Here is a 23177-nt window from a genome sequence, read left to right on the forward strand (position 1 = left end):
GGGGTATAGGATGTATGTATATCTCTAAGACTACTCAGTAGCTCTGTATATCCTTAAAGAAGTAAGCAGAATGGCGCCTGCTGGAAACCAGGTAAACTGTCTCAGCAATTCTTTCTTCTTTAGCAGTCCAGCAGACCTAAGGATAGTTGATGTAGCCAAAGGCAAGAATCAGAAACACCAGATATTAACAATAATAATAGTACAGAATTTATACAGAAATTATAAATCAAAGCTTTAATAGTACACTTATCTTGATGAGCACTGAGTAAAACATGGAATTGTTGAATCACAATATTGTATACCCAAACTAATACACTATATATTAACTACACTGGAATTAAAAATTTTTTTTAAAGTATTTCCAATCTTATTTCCAGGTAACAAATTATTTTTTTCTCTGTATTTTTTTTTGTTTTGTTATTTGTTTGTTTGCTTTTTACCATTTCTAGACATAAAATGTCCCAGACTTATTTGGAGCCCCTTTCACTGTTTTATTCCTTTTGATTAGAATTTCTTGATTCTAGATGCTGAGTTCCTTGACTTCTGTTTCTTACTTAGTTATGTACCTATATTTCCTAATCAAGCGCCTATCAAAGAGTAAGTACTAAACATATGGGTGGTGTCTCTTTACTAGCATAATCTAAACCCAGGATTTGGGGATGCCTGGGTGGCTCAGGCAGTTAAGCATCTGCCTTTGGCTCAGGGCACATGATCCTAGGGTCCCAGGATCGAGTCCCACATTGGGCTCCCTACTCAGCAGGGAGTCTGCTTCTCCCTCTGCCTGCCGCTCCCCCTTCTTGTGCTCTGTATCTCTCTCTATCTCCCTCTGACAAATAAAATCTTAAAAAAATAAAAAACCCAGGATTTAAATTAGGGCTAATATTGTAGTATTTTAGATATGGTACATATTTTGCATTTTTTTCCTAGAGAGAAAATAACCCAGGAACTATTCCATCACTAGCAAACATATATTAGGATGTATTTGTCCTTTTGTGATTTAAAATCCTGCTAAATTTTCTCTGAGATTAGAGGTTTTGCCTGTGATATGGCACATAAGTTTATGATCAGATTTTGCATTTGTCTCCAGACTAGACTGGATGTTAGTAAAAATTTCCATACACCTTTTTATCCAATTACTGTTTTGTGAGTACAAGGCATTCCTACTCATTATGTCTCTAGATGGCTCCCCGCAAATGTAATCAGGAAGAAAATCACAAACTGGGAAATTAACACTTTAAAAAGTCTTCCTGGGGAGTGAGGCTAGATGGCATGTGAAAACTACCTTAACAAGTTCAGTATTACCACAAATGTTTCCTACACAACTGAGTTCAATTCTATTAAAAAACTCCAGAAGAATTTAAAATGTATGAAAAAACAAAATATATTTGCTTCACGTAAACATCAAAATCCCAACTTTAGGTTTTAAAAGGTTATTTGCTTTGGATATAGCTTCCAAGAACCCAGCTTCCCCAGCTCTAGTAGTTTGCCAATAGACATGATGAGATGGAGAACAGTGACTGTCTCTAGTACATGCCAATCTTCTTTTTCAAGTGCCACTTTGACAAAATGATGCCTGGTTGATGATTCATTTGCTTGAAAAATATTATGGGCTAGATCCAAACATTACAAAAAAGGTGTACAAGAAGTATTTTGTCACTGTTCCATACAACCGCACCAAATAGAAGAGAGAAAAAAAATTCTATACTCTCCTACTATGTATAGTTAATTCCATACCTCATATTAATCATAATAATATAATATCTTTACTATTAAATAAAACCTTAGAGTCAATTTTACCATAGAGATAAGAAACACTGAGGTCTAGAGATTGAGTTTCTTATCTAACACTTGACAGTTAATTAGTAACTAACCTGAACCACAATTTAACTATCTAGCCAACAATAAGGAGGTTTTCCTATAATAAATTTTTGGGGTAGCTCTTTCCAAAATGTGTGATTTTGAGGTTTAAATAAACAGGGAAGTAATAAAACTCTTGCCCCAGTCCAATAAAACCTTTACTTTCTAACATGGAAAGTTCAATAATAATTGTTTCTTAGGCCCCTGAAATGACTACTATTTTTAGATGCTCCACCTCAGCAGATATGCTGAGTAAGGGAAGAAAGAAGAGTAAAATCTGCAGGAAGATTCAAGATGAAGAGGAGATAAGTAGTCAGGGACATAGAGCACCAGGGTGGAAAAATACATATCAAATCTTAGAACAAAGGAACTTGTATTAAAAATACTGGATGAGTATCAGTCATATATATTTACATGCAGAGTAACTACTGTTGTTATGATGGTTCAATAATATGTTCATAAATTCTTCGATACCCCTCTCTTCAAAAGGCAGAATGTAATTACTCTCTTCTTGATTTTGGGCTAAACTTAGGGATTCACTCCTAATAAATAAAATATGTTAGAAATGATGGTGCCTGACTTCCAAGATGAGTCACAAAAGGCATTGTGACTCCCTTTCTTTCTCTTGGATCTCTCATTATGTTCAGTCAGCTGCCATACTGTGGGGACAGTAAATAAGCCTTATAGAGATACCACTGTGGCAAGAAACTAAGCCTTCTGCCAACAACTGATACTAACTTGCTAGCATATAAGTCACCTTGGAAATGGATCTACCAGCCCTATTCAAGCCTTCAGATAACTGCAGCCCTGGCTAACATTCTCACTATAATCTCATAAGAGATCTTGAACTAAAACCAGGCAACTAAGCCCCGTTCCTGCTGCCTAGAAACTGCAACATAATAAATCTTTATTGTTTTAAACCATTAAATTTGGGAGTAATTTGTTACAATGCAATCAATAACTAATAATGTTGTCATGTTGAAGTGAAAAGTAGCATCACAGAACTCATAAAACACCATTATTGGAGTGAGCCATATGAAATCACTGTTTCTGTAAGTCATAGATCAGCCATTCCATGTGGTTCAACCTATTGGACAGGAGCTCTACCAACTTGTTTCATTCCTGATTTGGACTGGACTTCAATCTCTCAGGACACATTGTTCAATGTGTTTGTCATTTTCTAAATTACAGTCACATGGTAAAATAGTCAGGACTTTCTGGCACAATGTTCTGATACAAGAGTTGGAAACCAATTATTTGTGGATTACCTCTTAGTTTAGACATGTAAAAGATAATTACTAGCAAATGATGATCATTCTCTCTTGCAAAAGGTATTTTGGGTTTTAAACTTGGAACAAATATTTGAATAAATGATAAAATATGTTTCAAATATCTTACACAATCCTAAGTACCAAGTCATTTTCTTCTGATCCTTAGAGGCACTGGTTGTTCTTAGAGCAACAGGTTTTCTTTGCATTAAAACACACAAACACACAACCTCAGTCTGTAAGTATGTAATTACCTTAGAGTGCTAGTGCTCTCCTGATTTTAATCCCATTAAGATGCCTCAGCTGATGAGACTATGGACTCAGAAACAAACTGAGGGTTCTAGAGGGGAGGGGGGTAGGGGGATTGTTTAGCTCGGTGATGGGTATTAAAGAGGGCACGTATTGAATGGAGCACTGGGTGTTATAAGCAAACAATGAATCATGGAATGCTACATCAAAACTAATGATGTAATGTATGGTGATTAACATAACATAACAAAATAAAAAAATTAAAAATAAAAATAAAAACACGATGGTTTATATATCTTAAAAAAAAGATGCCTCAGCTGACCCAGGTAAAACAAAAATTAGCCTTTTGATAACTTACTTTTTTTGACACAGCCTTTGCCATTTACTCATTTCTATTGACAGAATATATCAAGCTGTTGAGTGAGAATTTATTTCTACTTCTAGACTCCCTAGAGCTTTCACATCTGTGCTTGATTTAATGCAAAGCTTTATGTGTAGCCTTTCCAGCACCAGATCACAACAATTTCTCATTTATCGTTTTCATTTTCAGCTTTAATTGAAGACAAATCTTAAATGGGAAATTATAAAAATTGGTCAATAATTTACCCTGACTCCAGATGCAAAATTCTGCTATTACTTTAAAAAAGTTTTCTTCAATTACCTGTCTTAAGAGTTTGTAGGGATATGTCATATATGAATAACCGTCATGGGGTATTTATTTTCTTTGAAAAAAAGAATTCCTGAGCTAAAATTCCATGATTGCTAATGAAATTACTCTATCATCTTTGGGATCTATTGACAGAGGAACAGATAGGGTTCTTCTCATGATTCTAACAAAGGTTTGGCCAACACCAGTGATTAATTGGAAGCAACAAGGAAATCTTCACAAATTTAAAATTAGAAATCATATTTCATTTTGTATATTACCAGAGCATGAACTTACCTAACTTCCTGGTAAGAGCTGATAATGTTAACTGTGCCTTTTTCTGAATAATAAGATTAAAAATTGATTTTTATTTTCATTTCTGTTTATTTATATTCCTTAGCATTAATTTTAAGAATTCATGTGTATTTCTACTCTATTCTATTATATAAATAGGCAATTATTAGAGATCATATTTATACTTAATATATAATTTATGTACTATAAATGATCGTGTAAACACAGTAACTCTGTTTGGCACACTGATACTAGAAATAATATATAAAATTACCAATTGACTCAAATGTAAGTATAAAATCTTATTGAGTCTTTTTCCTATTTTATTTTTAGAGAGCTCAGCCTATCTCTACATCCTCTAACAGAGAAAGATTATGAGCTGAAACACCTATGCTACCCACATGGGGAAATTCTGAGCTTCTTAAACCATTGGCAAATAATGTGTACAGCTTGAACTTCCTTTGACAACAGAATGCTACATTAAAGGACAACAAATATTCACGCAATAACTCAAATTGAACAGGTTACTATAGCAAATCTATCTTTCTAAACAACCAGTGTGTGATCCCACAACAGTATCAACAGTACACTGTATTGAGAATTAGAATGCTTATATTAAAGCTGCTAATTTGCAGTGGGTTTTATGGAGGTATAATTTTCCATTTAAAATGTAAACTTCTCTGTACAAAAACACTTGAATAATTATGAAAATGTAAGTAAATCCTTTGCAAAAAGTAATTATGGTGAGGGAGACTTTCCTTTGCCTTCAGTGTTTTATGAGTGTATTTGGTTCCATAAGCAAACTAATTAAAATGTTGCAAGACACACTGAAATGCTGGCATTTTAGATGGAAAGCAGTTGTACTCCTGGCAAAGACTGTTTCATGTTTCTAAGGAATTCTGAAATTGTAGTTATAAACTATTCAGTCCAGCAAACTGAAAACAAGAGCCAAAATCATGCTCTCAGCTTTCAGATCTGTAGCCACATGCCACCACAAAGCCGTGAATTTTCTAAGTATAAAATGGGACAAAAAAACACATTTGTTTTGTTAGAAAACATTTGGAGAAGGGGGTGATAAAAGACTGTAGTATTTATATAATTAAAATAAGAAAAAAATAATTTGGAAGTCATAAAATTGTTTTAAGTTGATTATTTCCATGATTTAAAAATGATTAGCCAAATGGCTGGCAAATAATGTTTCCACCACAAATAGGAATGCTCTAGCATGAAAGCTAATAAGATGGAGAACTGTGTTATGGTACAGTCTCAAGAGCAGATACTTTACTTGAGAGCCCTGGATGTATAAAGCAGCTGCACAGTGATTATCAGGAGTACTGCATGCAACAGACTGCATTTGGAATTTGATATCCATCTTCTTCACTTTGGCCAGTCCTACTTTGGGCAAGATTTATTGAGTTGCTACTTTGTACCAATCACAGAGGTAGGAAGGGGAGTGCCAGTACTAAGAAGTCTAGTATGGTGTCTGTCTGCATGGATTTACAGTGCAATCCCTTAAGAAGGCAGTTTAGTGTGTTAGTGATTTATGGACTCTGGGGCCAGACCACATGGGCTTAAATTGCACTTGTCCACTAATTATCTGTGTGATATTGGACAAATTAATCTGTCCAGTATGCTCATCTGTGGAATAAGAATTATAACAATCCTACCTCATGTAGTTGTTATGAAAATTAAATGAGTTAGCCTACGTATAAATGCGTAATTCCTGGCAGTCAGTATTATATAGGTTATTTGCTATCATCTTATCTCACTCCAACTCAGCAGTGCTATAAATATTTCCTACTAGATAACATAATAGCTAATTTTACAGAAGGTAGATATCCAGTAATAGTCAAAGATCAGAAAAAGCCTCTAGAAGGCAGAGCTGTGGGCATCTAAAGCCTTTACTATGTGCTCTGCATGCAAAATATAAGGATACAGTAGGGCTATTACAAACAAGCTCATGTTAAATATGACAGAAAGCATACAAATGACATCTGAGAGCAGTTGAACTATTTTTATGAAATAGAAGAAAAACAGCAGTTTAAAATTAAATCATCATCATCCATCACAGCTTACCCCTTCTAGATGCCAGGTACTAAACAAACTCTTTAAATGCTTTCCCAATAAACCCTGAAAGCAACCTTGTAGAACAAGCACTATTTTTTTTTCCCATCTTACAAGTGTAGAGGCTGAAGCTCAGATAACGTCATTAAGTTTTCCCAGGCTATACAGATAGTGATGAAGATATGACAAGAACTCAGGTCTCTCTGTGTCTAAAGTGTATGTTATTATACTCTATTGCAATCCTTATCATATTATGAGCATGTTGCCATGTCATTAAATGTTCTATACAAACATGTTTTCTAATGGCTGCAAAGTATTCTAGTGTATGTCTGTACCATTATTTATTTACCCCTTTCTGTCCTGTCAAATATTTAGGTTGTTTCTAGTCCCTGAGGTATTGTATATCATTTGCAATACAAATCTGCCTTACAAGTTTTTGTGTACATTTGATTAGTTTCTTAGTATACATTCCAAGAAGTGAAGTCACCAGGCTAAAGGATGTGAACATTTATAAAACCCTTAATATAAATTGTCAAATTGCCCCACCAGCAATGTGATAGCAATTTGCTCTCCCTTCCATAATTTTAGAGCTTGCTCATTTCACTGCATCCTTGCCAATCCTGAATGTTAGCAATATATCTTTTTCTAAAAGTTTCTTATCAGATTTCTAAGTCTCCTATTGATGTAATTTGTATTTTCATTTCCACTGGGTGCTTGGAGAGAAAAGTACCATTTATTGAAAATAAAACATGTGGACAATACTTCAACATTGACTCATATCTATCTTTACCCCTCATGCTTCTCCTTGCATTCAATCTTTACTTTTCCCTTCACAGAATTTCCTAAAACTCCAAGTCCCAATTTATTGTCACAATGTTTGGGAAGTTTTCCCTACATCTCTAGACAAAGTTTGTTACTTTCTCTGACCTATGAACATGACTTATGCTATCATTTATTCCATTAGAGTGAAATTATGATTTACTTTTCTCTTGTCTCTTCCAGATTATGAGCTACTGAAGAAGATCTTATGACTTATTAGATCCCCAGGACCTAACAGATAGTCAAAATTCTTAAGCAAATTTAATTAGCACTTGCCACAAAAGCACAATGACTCTAGATTTCAATTAAATTTTCATTGTTTCCTTAAATTATGGATTTACTCATCAATCAATAGTGTACTTGATTACATGCTATGGGACAGTATAAAAACTGAATAAAGGCATATAGTTGAATTACCTTGTTCTAAAAGAACTTGTTCTATAAAAAAGTGAAAATCAGCCTTGCTGATTGGTTGGAGTTAAGGACTTAGACATCATAGCAATGTCTGCTCTCTATCTTGTACTTACTATGTACACTTACTGTATGCCCTACTCTTTGCAGGACACATGTGTGTGTGTGTGTGTCTGAGAATGTGTGTGTGTATGTATATATTTGTATATATGTATATATCCATATACATATATACAGTGTGTGCATATATATTTTTTATTTAACTTTTAAACAGTCATGTTACTTACCTGCTATAATTTTCATTTAATAAACAAGAACACTGTGAGATATTTTAGTTAACAGTTCCAAGGTTAAAGACTAATGGCAGAGCCATATTTGAATATTAGTCAGAGTGACGCCATAGATTGTGCTTCTGCCTTCCAATAATATAATGTAGTTAAAGAATTTAATGAGGGGGTACCTGGGTGGCTCAGATGGTTAAGCGTCTGTCTTTGGCTCAGGTCATGATCTCCAGCTCCTGAGATCGAGCCCCACATCAGGTTCCCAGCTCAGTGGGGAGTCTGCTTCTCCCTCTCCCTCTGCCTCTCCCCCTGCTTGTGCTCTCTTTATTTCTCTCTCAAATAAATAAATAAATAAATAAATATTTTTAAAAAATTATTTAATGAGAATACTGATAAAAACAGCAGGTGCAAGGATGTTGGTGATGTCCAATTGTTTCTCTTCATTTTGAAGAACTATTCTCACGATGTATTGAAATCAAACTAGCAATGTTAAATATTCTCATTTCATATGCTTAGACTATATTACAACTTGTTCTTGTAAAATTCAAATATTGCAGGAAGAAGAAAAAACAACTTTGTCTTGTTTTAGGTATCTTTTCAGATGGATGCAACAACAGTGAAGATATCAAATAAACTTCACAGAAATTATTTGTCAGTGAAACTCTCAGAAGATATCTTTGCTCTGGAGCATTTTAATGCGATGTAATGCCTTTAGTTTTTTATTGATAAAAACGACAACCAAACCACAAGGGAAATTCTATAACTCACTGAGCTTGATGTGTATGGCTGGACTTCTACATCGTTAAAATAAAACCCAGAAAGAGTATGTTCATTAATAGCAGATAAAACTTAAGAGGTATGGCAACGCCTTTTTAAAAACTCAAACTATTCTTTTTCAAGGCATATATTACAAAAAAATTCTTTGTCAAGGGGTACATACTGCAAAAGAAATCCTTTTTCAAGGAGCATACATTGCAAAATAAAGTTTCTGCTGTTATATAATTGTATAAATTAGCACAAGAACTCTTCAGAAAGTACAAATGAGAGGTCATGCAATGGAACCCTTTGGCAGTCTGTTCAAGCCTATGTATGTCTAATGATGGTTTAAATACCTAAAATAAAATATTAAGGTACAAATAATTACAAAGCAAACCAATTACATTAAAATGTTGTTATCAAATAATTTAAAAAATGTGATATGGTCATATATGTTCTTTCTTTTTTTTTTTTAAGATTTTACTTATTTGTCAGAGAGAGCAAGAACACAAGCAGGGGAGTGGCAGGCAGAGAGAGAAGCTGGCTCCCCGCTGAGCAGGTTCCCTGGGATCATGACCTGAGCTGAAGGCAGATGCTTAACGAACTGAGCCACCCAGGAGTCCCAATATGTGTTCTTTCTTATTAATACATTAAATAACAGATTTCTCAGTAGGTCTAATGATGATTGTTATTTCAAGGTGGCCATAAGTATAAATAAGTCAGGTTAACTGCAACAACAACAGATTTCTATTATGTCTATTGGTGACAAAGTCACAGGAGTTGCCAATAGTAATAAGGTTTGTCATCTACATTTGTAATTGAAAGAAATGCTATATTTCCTCTAGAGGAAATAAAACTAAATATAACCAAAAATAAAGACGTGATTTTTAAAATTTCTAATCACACAGGTGCTCACCACCCCCCACCAAACAAGAGCAAAAATATACACAAACAAAAAAACTATTGGAGTCTATCTACAGACTCCAAGTTCAGAACTTCTATATTTGTGCTCACTTTGGCAGCACGTATACTAAGACTGGAATGACACAGAGAAGATTAGTATGGCCCCCATGCAAGGATGACACACAAATTCATGAAGCATTCCATATTTAAAAAAAATAAAGAACTTCTATATTAATGTGTTTCTATTTTAAAATACAATTTGCCATTTTCTTGAAAACTTAAAATTCTGATCACATGAAAGAGAAAAAAGTTGAAAGAGAAATTAACTATGAAATGCAAATACATTATCACAAGGAAAAAAATTTTTTTCTATATTTTGTATCTATATAAGATAATGGATATTAACTAAACTCACTGTGGTAATCATTTCGTAATATATGTAAGTCAAGTCATTTACCCCACACCTTAAACATACAGAATGCTGTATGTTAATTATATTTCAATAAAACTGAAAGAGAAATAAGTACAAACTTATAGGCACACTTGTATATCAGGAAACTAAATAAACAAGTATGGAAATGAAATTGTTGTCTAGATCAGTCATATTTCATTGATCTTAGTGACTATAAGAAGTCCAAAGATGTTAGTAATATTTTGTTGTTTTAAATTTTACAACATGTTGCCAAGAACATCATATTATTTTCCTTTTTTTTTTTCTTTTGCCTGCCAGAGTCACACATTTCTCTCTCTACCCACCCACTCCTTTATAGACTATATCTTTTGCAGGAATAGTCACATTTAAATAAAATCTTTGGATTAACAATAATCACAGTTTAAAAGAAATGCTATTCCTCTGATGGTTTTATTAAGAGGTGAACTTTAAATAACATTGTCTTAATCTCTCAGGAAATCGAAATTTAGATTTGTGGTTTGGCAGCAGACCCTATCGCTATTCATGCACAGTGATGCCAAAGTTAAGGCCATGGTTAATTACTGAAACAGGCAGAATTCATCTCTTTTTTTTTTTTTTAAACAGAAATATGAATGAATCTGCCAATCCTCCTTACTCTTTTTTTTTGGGCATTTTTAAAATTTTATTGTTATGTTAATCACCATACATTACATCATTAGTTTTTGATGTAGTGTTCCATGATTCATTGTCTACATATAACACCCAGTGTTCCATTCAATACGTGCCCTCTTTAATACCCATCACCAGGCTAACCCATCCCTCCATGCCCCTCCCCTCTAGAACCCTCAGTTTGTTTCTGAGTCCATAGTCTCTCATGGTTCTTCTCTCCCTCCAATTTCCCCCCCTTCATTTTTCCCTTCCTACTATCTTCTTTTTTTTTAACATATAATGTATTATTTGTTTCAGAGGTACAGGTCTGTGATTCAACAGTCTTATAATATTCACAGCACTCACCATAGCACATACCTTCCCCAGTGTCTATCACCCAGCCACCCCATCCCTCCCACCCCCCACCACTCCAGGAACTCTGTTTGTTTCCTGAGATTAAGAATTTCTCATATCAGTGAGATCATATGATACATGTCTTTCTCTGATTGACTTAATTCGCTTAGCATAATACCCTCTAGTTCCATCTAGGTCATTGCAAATGGAAAGATTTCATGTTTTTTTGATGGCTGCATAATATTCCATTGTGTGTGTGTGTGTGTGCATGTGTGTGTGTGTGTGTGTGTGTGTGTGTATCACATCTTCTTTATCTATTCATCTGTTGATGGACATCTTGGCTCTTTCCATAGTTTGGCTATTGTGGACACTGCTGCTATAAACACTGGGGTGCACGTACCCCTTCAGATCACTACACTTGTATCTTTGGGGTAAATACCCAGTAGTGCAATTGCTGGGTCATGCAGTAGCTCTATTTTCAACTTTTTGAGGAATCTCCATACTGTTTTCCAGAGGGGCTGCACCCAGCTTGCATTCCCACCAACAGTGTAGGAGGGTTCCCCTTTCTCCACATCCTCGCCAACATCTGTCGTTTCCTGACTTGTTGATTTTAGCCATTCTGACTGGTGTGAGGTGGTATCTCATTGAGGTTTTGGATTTCCCTGATGCCGAGTGATGTTGAGCACTTTTTCATGTGTCTGTTGGCTGTTTGGATGTCTTCTTTGGAAAAATGTCTGTTCATGTCTTCTGCCCATTTCTTGATTGGATTATTGTTCTTTGGGTGTTGAGTTTAAGAAGTTCTTTATAGATTTTGGATACTAGCCCTTTATCTGATATGTCATTTGCAAATATCTTCTCCCATTTTGTTGGTTGTCTTTTGGTTTTGTGGACTGTTTCTTTTGCTGTGCAAAAGCTTTTTATCTTGATGAAGTCCCAATAGTTGATTTTTGCCCTTGCTTCCCTTGCCTTGGGCGATGTTTCTAGGAAGAAGTTGCTGCAGCTGAGGTCGAAGAGGTTCCTGCCTGTGTTGTCCTTTAGGATTTTGATGGATTCCTGTCTCCCATTTAGGTCTTTCAACCATTTGGAGTCTATTTTTGTGTGTGGTAAGGAAATGGTCCAGTTTCATTCTTCTGCATGTGGCTGTCCCATTTTCCCAACACCATTTGTTGAAGAGACTGTCTTTTTTCCATTGGACATTCTTTCCCGCTTTGTCGAAGATTAGTTCACCATACAGTTGAGGGTCCATTTCTGGGCTCTCTATTCTGTTCCACTGATCTATGTGTCTGTTTTTATGCCAGTACCATACTGTCTTGATGATGACAGCTTTGTAATAGAGCTTGAAGTCCGGAATTGTGATGCTGCCAGCTTGCCTTTCTTTTTCAACATTCCTCTGGCTATTCGGGGTCTTTTCTGGTTCCATACACATTTTAGGTTTATTTGCTTCATTTCTTTGAAAAAAGTGGATGGTATTTTGATAGGAATTGCATTAAATGTGTAGATTGCTCCAGGTAGCATTGACATCTTCACAATATTTTTTCTTCCAATCCATGAACATGGAACGTTTTTCCATTTCTTTGTGTCTTCCTCAATTTCTTTCATGAGTATTTTATAGTTTTCTGAATGCAGATTCTTCGCCTCTTTGGTTAGATTTATTCCTAAGTATCTTATGGTTTTGGGTGCAATTGTAAATGGGATCGACTCCTTGATTTGTCTCTCTTCTGTCTTGTTGGCGTATAAGAATGCCACTGATTTCTGTGCATTGATTTTATATCCTGCCACTTTACTGAATTCCTGTATGAGTTCTAGCAGTTTTGGGGTGGAGTCTTTTGGGTTTTGTACATAAAGTATCATATCATCTGCAAAGAGTGAGAGTTTGACTTATTCTTTGTCGATTCGGATGCCTTTTATTTCTTTTTGTTGTCTGATTGCTGAGGCTAGGACTTCTAATACTATGTTGAATAGCAGTGGTGATAGTGGACATCCCTGTTGCATTCCTGACCTTAGGGGGAAAGCTCTCAGTTTTTCCCCATTGAGAATGATGTTCGCTGTGCTTTTTTCATAGATAGCTTTTATGATATTGAGGTATGTACTCTCTATCCCTATACTCTGAAGGGTTTTGATCAAGAAAGGATGCTTACTATGTTACATGCTTTTTCTGTATCTATTGAGAGGATCATATGGTTCTTGTTCTTTCTTTTATTAATGTATTATATCACATTGATTGATTTGCAGATGTTGAACCAAACTTGCAGCCCAGGAATAAATCCCACTTGGTCATGGTGAATAATCCCCAATCCTCCTTACTTTTATACAGAATAGATACTTATACCTAAGGTTAAGATGACATTTAAATTTTTAAGGTTTTTTATCTTTGGCAAATAAAATTATACCTTCTAAGATAAAAAGATACACTTTTGAATGAGAAGTGACTTTTTAAAAAATTTACTTAAGATAAATTTTGAACAAGCTGACAGAAGTGCAAAGCTATGCAAATAAAAGTTAAAAATATCCTTGAGGGGCGCCTGGGTGGCTCAGTCCTTAAATGTCTGACTTCGGCTCAGGTCATGATCACAGAGTCCTAGGACGGAGCTCCACATCAGGTTCCCTGCTAGGTAGGAAGCCTGCTTCTCCCTCTCCCACTCCCCCAGCTTGTGTTCCTGCTCTTGCCCTGTTTGTCTCTAATAAATAAAATCTTTAAAAATAAATAAATAAATAAATAAAAATCCTTGAGAAATAATGTGTGTCAGTGAGTGCCCACTCATTAAACTAATTGCTTAAGCTTTGAAAGGATATATTATTGTCATATAATGTGAGTTTAAGCAATTACAATTCAATATTAAACATTCTCACCCCACCCAGCCACTTAGGGAATGGTCTTTTATGAGTACCCCTCTGAAAATTTAAATAACGAAGGAAGCGAAATAAGTCAATCAGAGAAAGATATGTATCATGTGACCTCACTGATAGGAGGAATTCTTAATCTCAGGAAACAAACTGAGGGTTGCTGGAGTGGTGGGGGGTGGGAGGGATGGGGTGGCTGGGTGATAGACATTGGGGAGGGTAGGTGCTATGGTGAGAGCTGTGAATTGTGTAAGACTGTTGAACTACAGACCTGTACCTCCGAAACAAATAATACACTATATGTTAAAAAAAAAAAAGAAGAAGAAGAAGAAGAAGATAGCAGGAAGGGAAAAATGAAGGGGGGGAAATTGGAGGGGGAGACGAACCATGAGAGACTATGGACTCTGAGAAACAAACTGAGGGTTCTAGAGAGGACGGAGGTGGGGGGATGGGTTAGCCTGGTGATGGGTAGTAAAGAGGGCATGTACTGAATGGAGCACTGGGTGTTATACGCAAACAATAAATCATGGAACACTACATCAGAAACTAATGATGTAATGTACGGCGATCAACATAACATAATAAAAATAAATAAAAAATAACGAAGGAAGAACCCATTAGACAATTTTTAAAACACTAAGTGTGAAATTTCAAAATGCCACTTTTTTATTGAAAATGCCCCTTCCTTTGTTCCAACAGGCACTTATAGGAGTGGGAATGAGTGTTAGAGTAGTTAAAAGCAGAAACAGAAATATATCAAAGGCCATTATATTGAGATTTATCTCTATCTAATGACTGACTATTCACAGGTTTTAAAGTTTTAAAAGCTTTTTTTTCATCCTTGAATGTGCCTTTTTGAGCTTTGACTATAAATGTAAAGGAAAGAATAGCACTTTTATGTATTTAATACAGCCTAAGAATTCCACATGATGATTTGGGTTTGGATCATTCTTTACTCATCAGATGCACTTTTCTTTTCTTTTTTTTTTTTTTTTAGGAAGAGGCAAAATGAAAACATGTAGATAAATTTACATCAGGCTTTACTTTTTCAGAAGAGGAGGGAAAGAAAATTAATTGGTGCATTTGTAGAAGACAAAATATCATCCGTGTTGATATCCATTACGAAAAAGTCAATTGCAAATGGTTTGGGGTTTTAGTCACAAGATAATCTGGGTTATATTTCTTTATGTGTTTTACTTAATGAAATGCTTATGAAGTTAGAAATGTTTGCAACACAATATTTCAAATTTATAAGCTTAGGGAAATACAGGAAGTTGGATCACAGGTAGAAAATGAGAAACAAAATAGCAATAAGATTAAAAAGACAACTGTAGAATGGAGAGAAAAGTGGGAAGAAAGGGAAATAAATGGGAATAGAAGAGACATCAAGAAAGAACACCTTTTATTTTTGTAGTACAGCAAATTAGATTTGTGAAGAAGTTGTAAAAACAAAAAAATGAATATAAAAAAATCCTTTGAAATAAAAAAAAAGAATGAGCTTGTAAGGTAATACCAAAACCAAAGAGGAAGAAAGTGTGCCAAGTAGAAACCATGTGAAGCTGGCATAGAGATGGTAGAGACAGGGTCCTGGGTTTTCATAGCTCTGCCAAGAAAACATCAAACCATGGGTCTTGTGAAGTGTGAAGTTGCTCATGGTGTCAGTTTGACAAGAGTTAGACTCAATTTTGTTTTTTTTTTTAATCCTCATTTTATTAATGTTTTTGAAAAAGGAAATTATGTGGTTTAAGAAAAACTATTTGAAAAGGTATGTGCAAGGAAGTTTTCAATTTCATCCACACACTTCTATGCTGGCTTCACCCACTCCTATTCATAAACATTATCCTTAATTTTCTGTTCATCTTTCTATGTTTCTTTACACAAAATAAGAAACATTCTACCACATTCTGATTTTTTTTTCACTCAACAATATATATTCTGGAAATCATTCCATAGAAGTTCCTAGGAAACCATCTTCATTCTTTTTAACATCTGACTAATAGTCTTTTGTGTAGGTCTACCATAGTTTTGTCAAATTAGGCTTTTATGGGTATTTATTTAGGTTTTTTCCAAAATTTTGCTATTACAAACAACATTGCATGAATCATCTGTATGTAAGTTGTTTGGTATATATGGAGGTTTATCCTCAGTGTATATAGCTATAAATATATAGTTATATAGCTATAAAGTATTCACTGAAAGTTCAACGGAAAGTGCATCTATACTTTTCATAAATATTACAAATTCTTCCCCACAGGGATTGTGTATACCTATCAGTAATGTATGAGAATATTTCTTCACAGTTTCATCAATAAATAAAGTGTACTTCCTGGCTTTTGAATTCCTGACAATATGTGAGAAATAATAGTTCAGTGTACTTTTAGTTTACATTTTTAAATTTATGAGTAAAAGTTAATAACCATCATTTGCATAAGGGCCATTTAGATATGTTTAATTTGAACTGTCCATGTATTTTCTTGACTTTTGTATTGTGTTTTCAACAATTTTATATATTATATATAGATATAATATATATAAACTGCAATGTGATATATCTAGCTTATATATACATATATATAATATACATAATAAATAATATTTTCTCCTAGTTTATCATTTATTTTTTGTATATGGAGTCTCTTTATAATTTTTATATGGTCAAATTTATCAATTTTTCTTTATTATACATGAATTTTGAGTTTTATTTAGGTTTTCTCACATCTCTGTTATAAAGGAACTTTATAATTTTTTAATACAGTCCTTTAATCTTCTTCTAGTCCTTGTATAGTTTATCTCTCTACATTCGAATTATTCATTCATTTGGACTTTATTCTGGTGTTCAGTGAGAAGGTCCAATTTTATTTTTTTAATGGTTATCTAGTTGGCTTACTATTTATCTTTAAAAAACATTTATTAGATGAGCTTTGAAACTGAGACTCCTCATAAAATTTAGACCTTTAACCTGCTATACTTTCAAAATAAAGTAGACTAGAAAAATAGTCATTGGAAACAGAGGGAGTTGATGAGGAAACACTGTTATTGGTCTGTGTTTTGAGGAAAGTACTTTCTAGAATATAAGGCAAATGTCAACAACCTTAATCACTTTCACTTAATCACAGGCTTGGTTTTTCTACCTACAATGAAATTAAATTGAAAAGTAAAAAGAAAATACAAGGAAAAAGTGTGTGGAAATTTTTACACACACTTTGAGTAACAAGAATTAAAATTGGGAAGTGCTAAAAAGCAATTACAAAACTACTATGAAACAAGGCAAGTAGTAATTAGCTAAATCAGTGTGTATAATAAAATTGTACATTTAAACTAATATTAAAAAATAAAAAAGTCTGAAAATGAATGAGTCCCGTGCCTAACAGGAAGACAGAATTAAAATCATATAATAAAGCAAAAGAGGTTGGAACAAAGGAAATTAAAAAAAAAACAACAGATAACAGAAAGAAATCAAAATATTACCAAGTTGTACAAATCCTAGTATTAGGAAAGATGTGGAGGAATGGAATTTTCATGTACTGAAAACAGAAGGGCAACTTGGTCAAACTTCTTTGGAGAACAATTTATCTAGTTTATTTAAGCCACAATACACCTTAAAACAAGCAATCCCAATAATCTTATCCTCGCATGAGCAGTCCACTAAAACGTATGTAAAAATGTTGATTCAAATAACAGGGAAAAATTGTAAGTAATATCCATATCTACCAACAAAAGAATAAATAAATTTTGATATATCCATACTACAGACCATTATACAATATCAACTAATCTTGAAAAAATAAATTCAGTGAGAAGTTAAGTTGCAGAAGGTTATGTGAAATATACAAAATTTTTATGTTTAAAATATGCACATTTAATACTAAAATATGGAACTTAAAAAATATTTAATTTTTATGTACTCTCTATATCCAATGGGGGGCTCTAACTTACAACCCCACGATTGAGTCACATGTTCCATTCACTAAGCCAGCCTGGTGCCTCTAAAATACAGAATTCTTAAATTCCAAAATGTAGATAGTAGTCAATTCTGGTTAAAGAAGAGACAGGCAAATTTTAAAGTGGTATTCAGGGGCCATCAACTGCATCGCCATGTTTTATTTCTTAAGTTTGGTTATGAGTATACAGATTTTTATTATATGGAATCTACAGTTTTATAAATAATGCATTACCAAAGTATTACAAAAAAACAAAATTAAAAAAGAAATGAAAAAGGAACAGGATAGAAGTAGAAATAACCATAGGAATAGAACCAGTAGACTGGAGGATAAAAGGGCATAAAGGGAAAAGGAAGAAAACAAATTATCATAGTCCCTTCTAAAGGGTTATTAAAGTCCTACAATTAGGCTTATCATCCACCTGACTATATTTGCCCTTTGTAACTTATTGCAGGGAAAATACAACAACAACACATACAAACAAAAAAAGCCTAAGAGATATTTTAAGACTAGAATAATAAAATATGAAGAAAATATGTTATTTATTTTAAAAAGCAGCTTGTGTGAAAAAGCAGGTGAACATGAAAGGCAGAATAATAAAAGGTGGAAAGATCAGGAGCCATTTTAGCAGTTGTTGCCATAAATACCTTATTAGTCTATGTCACAAAACTCAAAATATTTAGGAAATTAACTTTGGGGCAGAGCAAATTCACAAGAATTCTACACACATAATTCATCAACAGCATCCTTTCTGCCTTGGTAAAGGAAGAAACACTCTCTCTAAAAACAATTATTTACTCCCAATACCAATTCACCTCTAAGCCAGCTCTTGAATTTGTTGAGGGGGCAAACAAAAGAGACCTCCATTGAGTTTTCTTTGTGTAGAGTCAAACCTGTGTCCTGTCCAGTGTGCAGACTGGGAGTCCAGTACGATGTACTTGGAAAACTACATTTCAAGCCTAGAAATCCAGAATCTAAGACTCTCTGACTCTTGCACACAAGGCATCCATGGACCCAATACTGCAAAAACATTTCAGGGTCAAATTTAACCCCACAGGCAGAAGATAACCAGCTGGATTTCTTTCCAGGTGTATCACTATCTCTTTATAAGAATTTAACAATTTCTGCTCTATTGTGTTAGTAATTATTTTGATAGATGTTGTTTGGATTTTTTATATTTTGAACTGGGAAAATGATACAAGGAAAGCTATTTCAATAAATCTTGTCTGATTTTTTTTTTTCTTTTCAGCCTTTCTCCTGCCCACTCCCCAATCCCCAGTGAAAATATCATTCATTCAGAGCTAAATATACATGGTAGAATCCTGGAAAGAATATTTCAACAGATCATAATTGAAAATGTTTCATTATTAATACAACTCATTGAAAACATGATATGTGAATTTTTAGTTTTGTTAATGAATCACCCTTAAATTGTTCCCTGAAGCATAATAAATAATTACTTAATTACTTAGAGCTTGACGTATTTTTGCACATAACTTTCATAAATTATGAGTAAATTCCACTGTGTTTATGGTTTCTAAAATAACTATATGTAAGCAAAAATCCCCAATAAGAAAGCTTTTTATGGAAATAAATACAAACTATGGCTACATGGTAACTTTTTAAAAGATTTTATGTATTTATTTTATTTGAGAGAGAGAGAGAGAGCAGGGGGAGGGGCAGAGGGAGAGTAAGAGAGAAAATCCCAAGCTGACTCAAGGTGGAATGCATAGCCAGATGCAGGGCTTGATCTCACAACCCTGAGATCATGACCTGAGCCAAAACCAAGAGCCAGAGGCTCAACCAACTGAGCCACCCAGGCACCACTGGCTAGGTGTTTATTTTAAAGCACCTAAAAATATTGAAAAATTGTATACTTATTCTTAGGGAAAAAGTCATGTCTAGATTTTATTAGAGCATTATCATCTGCTTCCAAACACATCTATCACTAAAGTAGAGGCAAACTGCCCAAGAATGAACTCAGTACTGGGTTACTGTCTACCTGACTTCATTTCTTCACATTGATAATCTTAGTAGATTCAGCTTACAACAAGAAGGGAACAACTCTTACTATCATGGGATTTAATGGAAACATAGAAAAGAGATACACATAACAATAAAGTTTGATATTCCTTAGGAACTTCTAAATTTTGATGCATAAAATAATGTTATGGATGATCAGAGGAACATTTTGGAATCCAAGTAATAGTAAGTTAGGAAATGGGTTGTATTAATAAGTATGGTTGTAAATATCTAATGATTTAGTAATATAATCTGTAATTAATAGAACAATCATTTAATATTTACAACAATCCCTTGAAGAAGGTAGGGAATTGTTATTATCCCATTTTTAAGAAGAGAATTACTGAACACATAGTAACATGGTAATTTATCTAAGGTCACACTTTTGGTAAAGTTGTTGAGCCAAAACTCTAAGTCTAAAGACAATAATTATGCTACTAACAATACACCTTGTAATTAGCAGCACAAATTAAGCACCTTTTAAAAAAGACATGAGCGGGTAGCAGCTTTCTTCTTCCCCCCTCTCTCCCTTCCTTTCTTCTTTCATTTCTTCCAAATATTGTGGCTCAATATACACATAAAATAATCAGTACATGTGCATAATATCAAGCACAGAGTTATATTCACTTTCTACAAGAAGGACTCCAGAGAATCCAGGACTCTTCTAGAATCATTAGCAAAATTTGTTTTTCACTCTTCTGGGGAGAAGTGTGTTGTTTTCAATACTAGATTTTGAAAGGGTACGTGACATACCACCTCCTTGACATTTTAAGAATTATTGTCCTGAAGTCTTCACATTTGCAAGCTTGAAATGCATAGCACTTTCTGAACTTTACCAAAATATTGGTTCCATTAATAATCATCAAATGTTTGGTCAATCCTAAAGGGATAACACACTAAATGTATTCCACAAATGTGTTTTAAAACTAAAACCTAAAGTACTTTATTTGCATTAGCAGTTGTAAAACACTGCTCATAAAATTTTCCTCATCCCCTCTCTCTCTCTATCCCACTCCCTCTTTCCCTTGTTCCAATATTTTCTCTTCCTCTTCCTCTCCTCCAGAAAAACACATGTGCTCTAGAAAGTGCCCCAAATGGGGAATTATAAAGATGAACAAATTATGATCCCTAAGTTGTAGTCTAATTAGTAGGAGATCAGATCATATCCAAACAAATATTCAAAATATTTAGTATAAGATAAGAATATTGTTGTGACAGCAGCTTGGTATATATTCCTGAGTTGGCTTCTCCTGCCCTCTCACTTGACAGAAAGGACAATGACTTATTCTGGTCTTTAGATACATTCAGAGTCCTCCAAGTGTGACGACCCCACTGTGTTACAGCATAGGGTTAAGAACATTTTCCGTGAGCTGCTAAACACAGAATTGTTAGGAACTTGGAATTAGTTTCCATCTGATTTTAAGTAATGGCAATAGATTATATTTATTAAAAATGTATATGGTCAAAGTGAGAGTTTCTCGGTCAAGAGTGATTGTAGGCTCTGGTCAAAGAGAGCTGACTCAACAGCAGTGTTTCACTTTTATACTTCCCCAAATCCCATTAGAATTATAGAAGAAATGTAAAATTGAAAATGAATCCATATTAGTACTGTAAAGTAGAAAAAGACTATTAATAGAACAAAATCTGAGGAATATATGGGAGATTTAAAGTAGATGAGCTCAAACAGAAGGTAAAACCTGAAAAAGCTAACAAATAAGCAAACCACACAGGTTAAAAAGAGAGTGACTTCCTAAGATCATCTATAAAACTGTTTAAATATTGAAAAAAATATATTGGCTTCAAAATACAAAAAGTAAAAACCTCAAATGAAAAACACACTTGCTTAAATGTTCACAGAACTTAAAATTCTAATAATTGTCTTACCCTTTAGACATAGCATATATAAACATTTTATTACATTTGTTAATGAAGTTAGATATTCTCACTTTGCAAGAATCCCCAAGTATGATGATGATTACTGAGAAACTAGAGCCAACTGTATTAAGTTAGTTACTTTATACCAAAATTTTTTAAATTATTTTTTGTCTTATAAAATTTTCTTTTTAAAAGATTTATTTGAGAGAGAAAGAGAGATATCACAAGTGGGGGGAGAGGCAGAGGGAGAGAATCCTCAAGCAGACGCCCCGCTGAGTGCAGAGTCCTATGTCGGGCTAGATCCCAGGACCCATGAGATCATGACCTGAGCCAAAACCAAGAAGGGGATGCTCAACTGACTGCACCCAGGTGCCCTTCAAAATATTGTCATTTGTTGTTGATGTAGGAATACTTTAATGTGTTTTATATTTGGGTTATTGCCTCCCAAAAATAACTGAAAAAAATGTATTTTCTAAGTAGAGCTTTGAGATAGCTCCAATAACTCAGGTAGCAGTGATGGAAGCAATATCAGCCCATGGAGTAACAGGTAGAAAACTTAGTTAAGTAGCTGGGTAGCTTTGGAGGTTGAGCCAGACTAAGGCTTTAAGTACCTCTTGCCAAAGGCAATCCCTGAGGAGACAAAGTGAGTGAGAAGGTTGGAGGATGAACCTGGGTGGTGCCTCAGGGTCTGTGTGTTTCCACAGGAAAACAAACCAACTGGACAGCAGGTTTCCAGCATCATCATCTAATGAGTCATACAGATCTTCAAGAGTACTGAGTTAAGACCCTCTGTTAATAGTTTTGGTCAATCAAGACCCTCATTTACATATAAATGTATATGTAAGCATATATATGTATATATAGGTACTAATTATAAATATAAACAAGCTGTCCAAATCACAAAATATTTGAGGAAAATCATTGGCAGTTAAGTCTGTAAAAGCAAGGAGTAAACCCAAGAAGCAGAGCTGAATCAGGAAAGAGAAGAAATCATTGGGAAAAAAACATGTAATTTGTATCTTCAAAGAGTTTCAAGATACTATCATATAACTAAAAATAGAAAGCCCTGTTATTTTAAAAACAAAACCAAAAAGAATCAGGGTTCTTTGAAATTAAAAGCATAGCTGCTAACATTTTTAAAGGTGGGGAAAAAAGAAAGAAAACAAAAAGAAAAGCAAAGTCAACAGAAGTAGAGAATTGTCTAAAGGCAAAAGATTAAATCAGTATAAAAGCAAGGAAAGAGATTCTTCCAGAACACAGAATACAGAAGCATTAATACATCCTCAAGCCCAACAATCCTAGATGGTGAAATCTCCAAAGATAAAAACAACAATCCTAAAAACTGCCAGGAAGAAGAAAGATGGTATCTATGAAGAAATATGAACCAAACTCATTTATATCAAGAAATAAGGAATGCTAACAAAACAAAAAGGCAAAATGTAGCACTATATAAAACCTGCTAAGAAAGTTTTGAACTTGAAATATACACCCACCCTCCAGAATATTCAAAACAGAGAACTTTTTATGTATACAAAT

At 34.1% G+C, this 23177-nt stretch overlaps 1 protein-coding gene and 1 non-coding gene across 2 annotated transcripts in view; one reads left to right on the forward strand and one right to left on the reverse strand.

The window, feature by feature from the left end:
- Positions 1-23177, reverse strand: part of ZNF385D (zinc finger protein 385D) — an 859807-nt gene that overhangs the window by 510828 nt on the left and 325802 nt on the right. The gene's annotated exons all lie outside the window — the stretch shown is intronic.
- LOC114205751 (U6 spliceosomal RNA) lies at positions 9652-9758 on the forward strand. The gene has a single exon (XR_003608459.2). It is a non-coding gene; the product is annotated as a U6 spliceosomal RNA (small nuclear RNA).

The sequence above is a fragment of the Eumetopias jubatus genome, unplaced genomic scaffold (genome assembly GCF_037043125.1).
Source record: "Eumetopias jubatus isolate StellerSeaLion01/CBP00866 unplaced genomic scaffold, mEumJub1_p1.0 scaffold_1, whole genome shotgun sequence".
Lineage (NCBI taxonomy): Eukaryota > Metazoa > Chordata > Mammalia > Carnivora > Otariidae > Eumetopias > Eumetopias jubatus.